The following is a 6,283-nucleotide window of genomic DNA, read 5'->3' on the forward strand; positions in this document are numbered from 1 at the left end:
TTCTCTTACACTATTTTTGATAGGCCCTTTTCCATTTGTTTGATTGCTACTCAAGCCCAACATGTCCAGAAAGTCTTTGTTTACTTACCACAATAACCCTCATGGCACAATATTTTCTGTCTATATCATTTGTTTGATATTTATCATTCATTGTTCCATGACATGTGGATATATCTTGTCTTCTCAAGTAGATTCCCAGGAGCACCTTTTTTTATTTTTAAAATATATATATTTATTGGTACATTTTAGGTATAAAATACATTTACATTTATCATTGAGTGTTTGTACCAGAACATGATACATCTTAGTTTTTATTTTTTCTCCCATTACCTGTGCACCCTTCACCCCCTCCACCCTTCCCTATCTACACAGAGTTTGATTCCATTTTTTTTTCTCATAATTTTTTTCTTTCCCTTCCACCATCCCCAAACCCTTGGACCTTTTCTTATTTCAAATTATCAATTATTCATTTTAATCATTTTCATCCTTATTTACACTTTCAATTTCTCACACTAGAGAAACTATTTGGTATTTACACGTGTGTCCTATTTATTTCACTTAAGTGTATGGCCTCAATATGCATCCATTTAGCTATAAATGTCTCTAGTTTCTCATTCTTTATGGCTGAGTAGTACTCCATTTTATAAAAAAACCCACATCTTCTTTATCCAGTTTCCAGTCGATGGGCATTTGGGCTGCTTCCAAGCTTTAGCCATTACAAATTGTGCCGCTATAAACATAGGTGCACATATATCGCTGTGGTATGATTCTTTTAATTTTGGGGGAGAAGATTCCCAGTAGGGGAATAGCTGGGTCAAATGGGACCTGTAGTCCTAGTTCTTTGAGGCATTGCCATACTGATTTCCACAGTGGTTGCACCAATCTGCACTCCCACAAGCAATGGAGAAGGGTTCCTTTCTCTCCACACTCCCACCAGCATTTGTTATTGGTTGATTTCTTGATAGCAGCCATTCTTTGTGGGGTGAGGTGGAATCTCAGTGTTGTTTTCATCTGCATCTCTTGAATGACCAGTGATGTTGAACATTTTTTCATATATTTACTTGCTGTTTTTACTTTTTTTTTGTCTACAAAAAAAATCTTTACTTCAATTATCACACCTAAGGCAATCTTTACACATGAAAACAAAATGTTTCATACACATATATTGCTCACACTGACAGCACATGTGCTTAGCTTTCTTTTCCTATGTGGCAGGCCATTCTTGTCACCTCTTTTCTCTTCCTGTTTTGTCAGGAGCTTCCTACTGTATTGTACAACTTGAACTTAGCAGGAAAATGAGAGATCAATAAAATAAAATATCAAATATGTAATGGGTGCTTAGAATAGACATCAACATTTTCACATCAGCTGTGTACTTGCTTACAAAACTTAAAAGTTAACATTAGAAATACAAACCCATGTGAACTACAATGTAAACACAAACAAAAGTCTACCACAGAAATAACCTTTGCTTCAACTGTCACAGCCAAGGCAGTCTTCACATGTGACAACTGCATGATCTATTCACAAGTATTGCTTATATTGATAGCACATATGTCTTGTTTTCCTGTCCTTTCTTGTAGGGCATAGTTGACATCTTTTTGGTTTTCCTATTCTCGTAGATGGTCTTTGGGATGCTGCACCTGCCTGTTCACCTATCAGCTCACCAGTGTGCGCCACAATTTTTTTGCATAATTCCCCAGGCAGAAACATTTTGTTTTTCCTCTGCCATAAATGATCTCTTATGAGTTCCAATCCCAACCCTCTAAGAAAATTTCTCCATGGTATTTTGCAGTTGTTATTTTCTTTGTAAACGATCAAGCTATTTATGCCACATATGTTTAGGATCTAGTAAAACACAACCATTGGCCAACACTGTGTGTTTCAAGTGACATTATATCTGCTGCATAACTGGAAGTTTCCATCTCAGGCATCCGATTTGTTGAAGTTTCCCTCTCAATATTTCCATCATGGTGCAATACTGACACCAACAATACCAGTTTGTTTTTCTTTGCCATATACAAGGCCAATGTAAATCTTTCTGAAATCCAAAGACTGTACTATATAATTCTGTTTTGAAATTGCAACATTTCATTTGAAATTTCTGCTTTGTTCCTGTGTACAATTCCTACACTGGTCAACTTGTGCTCTGTTAGCAAATATAACATCAACTGGAAACTGATAAACCAATTGTTGAATTCTGATTAGTGCGGGAGATGGGAGCCAACAAGTCTGTTCAAAACATCATTTGCTTTATTATTCTATGAATAAGAACCTGGTGGCTGAGTTCCAGGATAAATTTCTAAATTGAAAGCATAATGTCTTTGCATCCACAAGGGTATAAATGCCATATTTTGACTCATCACTTTTCCATAAGTCTTTTACATTCCTGTGATTATTATGAGAAATCCCTGGTAAGTACAGCAGACTTATGAATGCTTTCAGTTCAGCTAGGGAGGTGTCATAATAAATACAATTTTCAATATGATTACTGGTGCATACAGAACATTTTACCTGTATTTCAGACTTTGTGTATTGCACAACATCTTGCAGCATTTTGTCTGTTACAATTTCCAACACTGAATGGCAGTGCTGGCATTCTGCCCAATAGGTTTCACCCCTGGCAGATCTTCACTCTATTTTTGGGCCCAGTTTTAACACTGGATTGTTCCATTTGGTTGCATGACCATTCTGCAACATTTCAATTAGTCAAAAATGCACTCACATTGCTGTTTTGTCTTCTGAATCAAGGAGATATACATTTCCTGTGTCTATATCAGTTGATTGATATAGCAGATGTTGTTGCAGCAACTATAATGTCACTTGAAACACAAAGCGTTGTTCCATTTCACTGTCACAGGGACTTTGGCTCACAGGGCCAATGTCAAAGTCATTTTCATCTTCATCATCCATGTATGAGTAATCTGATGATTGACTTTTGACTTCCAAAATTTGCAAATCTGGTTTTTTCTGTGCCATTGTATTCAATCGGGCTACTTCCGACTCTGCTGATCTTAGTGGATGTCCTCCAAATTTTATTTCAGTTTGGTGAAGTTTAGTCATGTTCAGCAGCTGTGTGACATGTGGAACATCTGTTGTTAGTTGGCAGCTTCGTGGGATAATGTCTGTGGGTTTATCATCTTTATCAGCAGTGTCTTGAGGCTTGGATTTTAAGGTGAAGATCTTCCGCAGTCTGCAGTTAGCCGAGACAATGATGCCATCCAATGACTGGAAAACTGCCCCCTTGAATACTTCACTGGTGAACGCTGCCAAGTCAATGCACAGATTGCACCACATTTTGCGCTTGATCATGAAGAGTGGGATTTTTGCATGAAGAGGGGTTGAGGACAGTTCCTTACGGACTGTTGATAAATAAAGTCTTCTTTTGATGTTGCCTAAGTCAGTAATTAGCAATTCAGCAGAGAAGTCTTGTCCCAGGGGTATGTAGATCTGAAGTACAAGAAACCTCTGGATCAGCCCAAGGATCTGCTTATTCTCCTTTGGTAACTGAATTTTGTTTGTTTGGCTGCTGCCTTCCAGAACAAACACAAAACTTTTAACTTCTTTATCAAACTCTTTCCACATCACAGACAGACTGCCAAGGATCTTCCATTTTGCTCCAGGATTTTTGCTCTGAGCACTAGATTTCAACAAATGCACCACCCTGGTACTCATTTTTGAACATTCCCGCCGGGGCCCGGGGCTGGGGGCACAAGGTTCCGGGGGCACAAGGTTCCGGGGCCTCCGGCGCGCGCGGCCGGACTCCGACGGCTGCAGTCGCGGGAGGGAGCCCCAGGCCCGAGGGCCAGGAAGCGCCACTGGCTTGGGCTCTTCTCAGACCCAGCCCGGGTCAGCCACACTGGCAGCCGCCGCACCGCACCATCGCGGGCCCGCCGCCATGCTGGCGAGGACACAGCTGCCCGAGGGCTCCAGCCGTCCACGGGGAGCGACTGCGTAACCTACGTGACGGACGCCGGCGGCGCGGGCCTGGTTTTACTTCCTTGTCTGAGAAATGTCTGTTCATTTCGGTTGCCCATTTTTGAATTGGGTCTTTGAATTTGGGAGGTCTGATTTTTTTTCAATTCTTTATATATTCTTGATAGTAGACCGTTGTCTGAGCTACAGCTGCTAAATATTTCTTCCCACATTGTAGGTTGTCTCTTAGCTCTGTTGGTAGTTTCTCTTGCAGTGCAGAAGCTTTTTAATACGATGAGATCCCAGTTGTTGATACTTTGTGCTAGTTCCCGTGCTACTGAAGATTTGTTCATAAAGTCTTTTCCAATGCCAATGTCATCAAGAGTTCTACCTAGCTTATCTTCCAGCAAGTTTAGTGTTTCTGACTTAATATTTAGATCTTTAATCCACTTCGATCTTAGTTTAGTGCATGGTGATAGGTATGGGTCTAGTTTTAATCTTTGACAGGTTGAAATCCAGTTTTTCCAACACCATTTATTAAATAGGCTATCTTTCCTCCAGTGATGGTGGTTGGCTCCTTTGTCAAAGATGAGGTGGCTGAGTATGTCTGGAGTTGTTTCTGCATCTTCTAATCTATTCCACTGATCCTTGGGACTGTTTCTTTGCCAGTACCATGCTGTTTTTATCACAGTAGCTTTGTAGTATAGTTTCAAGTTGGGGATTGTGATGCCCCCAGGCATGTCTCTGTTGCCTAGAATTGCTTTTGCTATTCTAAGTTTCTTCTGTTTCCAAATGAATTTTTGGATTGTTTTCTCTGGTTGTGTGAAGTATATTGTTGGAATTTCAATTGACATTGCATTGAATCTATATAGCAGTTTTGGAAGTATGGCCATTTTCACTATATTGGTTCTTCCTATCCAGGAACAAGGGATATCTTTCCATTTTCTTATATCCTCTTCAATCTCCTTCTTCAGAGTGCTGTAGTTTTCAGTGTAGAGGTCTTTTGCTTCCTTTGTTAGGTTGATTCCTAGATATTTCATTTTTTTAGATGCTATTGTAAAAGGAATTATTTCCCCAATTTCTCTCTCAATGGGTCTGCTATTTGCATATAAAAAGGCTATTGTTTTTTGAGTATTAACCTTGTATCCAGCTACTCTACTGAATCTGTCAATTAGGTCTAGAAGACTTTTGACTGGTTTTTTTGGGTCTTCTATGTGAAGTATCATGTCATCAGCAAATAATGACAGTTTCACTTCTTCATTTCCTATCTTTATTCCTTTTATTTCTTTCTCTTGTCTAATTGCTATGGCTAATGTTTCCACAACAATATTGAACAGGAGTGGTGATAGTGGGCATCCTTGTCTTGTTCTTGATTTTAGCATGAAAGTTTTAAGTTTTTGACCATTTAGTGTGATGTCGGCTGTTGGTTTTTCATAGATAGCCTTAATCAGGTTGAGATAAAGACCTCCTATTCCAATTTTCTGTAGGATTTTTATCATGAATGGGTGTTGGATTTTGTCGAGTGCCTTTTCTGCATCTATTGAGATGATCATTTGGTTTTTGTTCTTGACTCTGTTAATACAGTATATTACATTTATTGATTTATGGATGTTGAACCATCCTTGCATCCCTGGGATAAATCCAACTTGGTCAGGGTGTATGATCTTCTTGATGACACTCTGTATTCTGTTTGTCAGTATCTTGTTGAGGATTTTTGCATCTATGTTCATTAGGGAGATTGGTCTGTTGTTCTCTTTTTGGGTTGGGTCTTTCCCTGGTTTTGGAATCAAAGTAACACTTGCTTCCAGGAATGAATTTGGAAGCCCTGCTTCCCTTTCAATTTCCTTGATGAGTTTAAATAGTAGTGGCGATAGTTCTTCTTTAAATGTCTTGTAGAATTCAGCAGTGAAGCCATCTGGACCTGGGCTTTTTTTTGTTGGTAAGTTTTTAATTACATTTTCAATTTCACTCATTGTAATTGGGTTGTTTAGAATTTCTATATCTTCTTCATTTAATTTTGGCAATTCATATTTATCTAGGAATCTGTCCATTTCTTCTGTGTTTTCCATTTTATTAGAGTACAGGTTCTCAAAGTAGGTATTGATGATTCTCTGGATTTCTGCTGGATTTGTTATGGCTTCACCTTTTTCATTCTTTTTTTAAAAATTAAATTCTTCTATTGGTACATTGTAGGGATACAACACAATTACATTTCTCATTGGGAATTGTACCTTTACATAATGCATCTTGGTTCATATTTTTTCCCCATTCCTAGCCCTCCCTTCACGCCCTCCACCCTTCCCTATTTACAAAGACTTTATTTCCATTTTTTCCATTTCTCATCATTTTTTCCTTTCCCTTCTTTCCT

General features: G+C 38.8%; 1 pseudogene; it reads right to left on the reverse strand.

Annotated features, from left to right (window-relative positions):
* Positions 1–2,208: 2,208 nt before the first annotated feature.
* Positions 2,209–3,832, reverse strand: LOC110348464 (protein CFAP20DC pseudogene; annotated as a pseudogene).
* Between the last annotated feature and the right edge of the window lie 2,451 nt (positions 3,833–6,283).

Source organism: Heterocephalus glaber, unplaced genomic scaffold (assembly GCF_053883595.1).
Source record: "Heterocephalus glaber isolate CG9 unplaced genomic scaffold, H.glaber_assembly_v1.0 deba00001442, whole genome shotgun sequence".
Lineage (NCBI taxonomy): Eukaryota > Metazoa > Chordata > Mammalia > Rodentia > Bathyergidae > Heterocephalus > Heterocephalus glaber.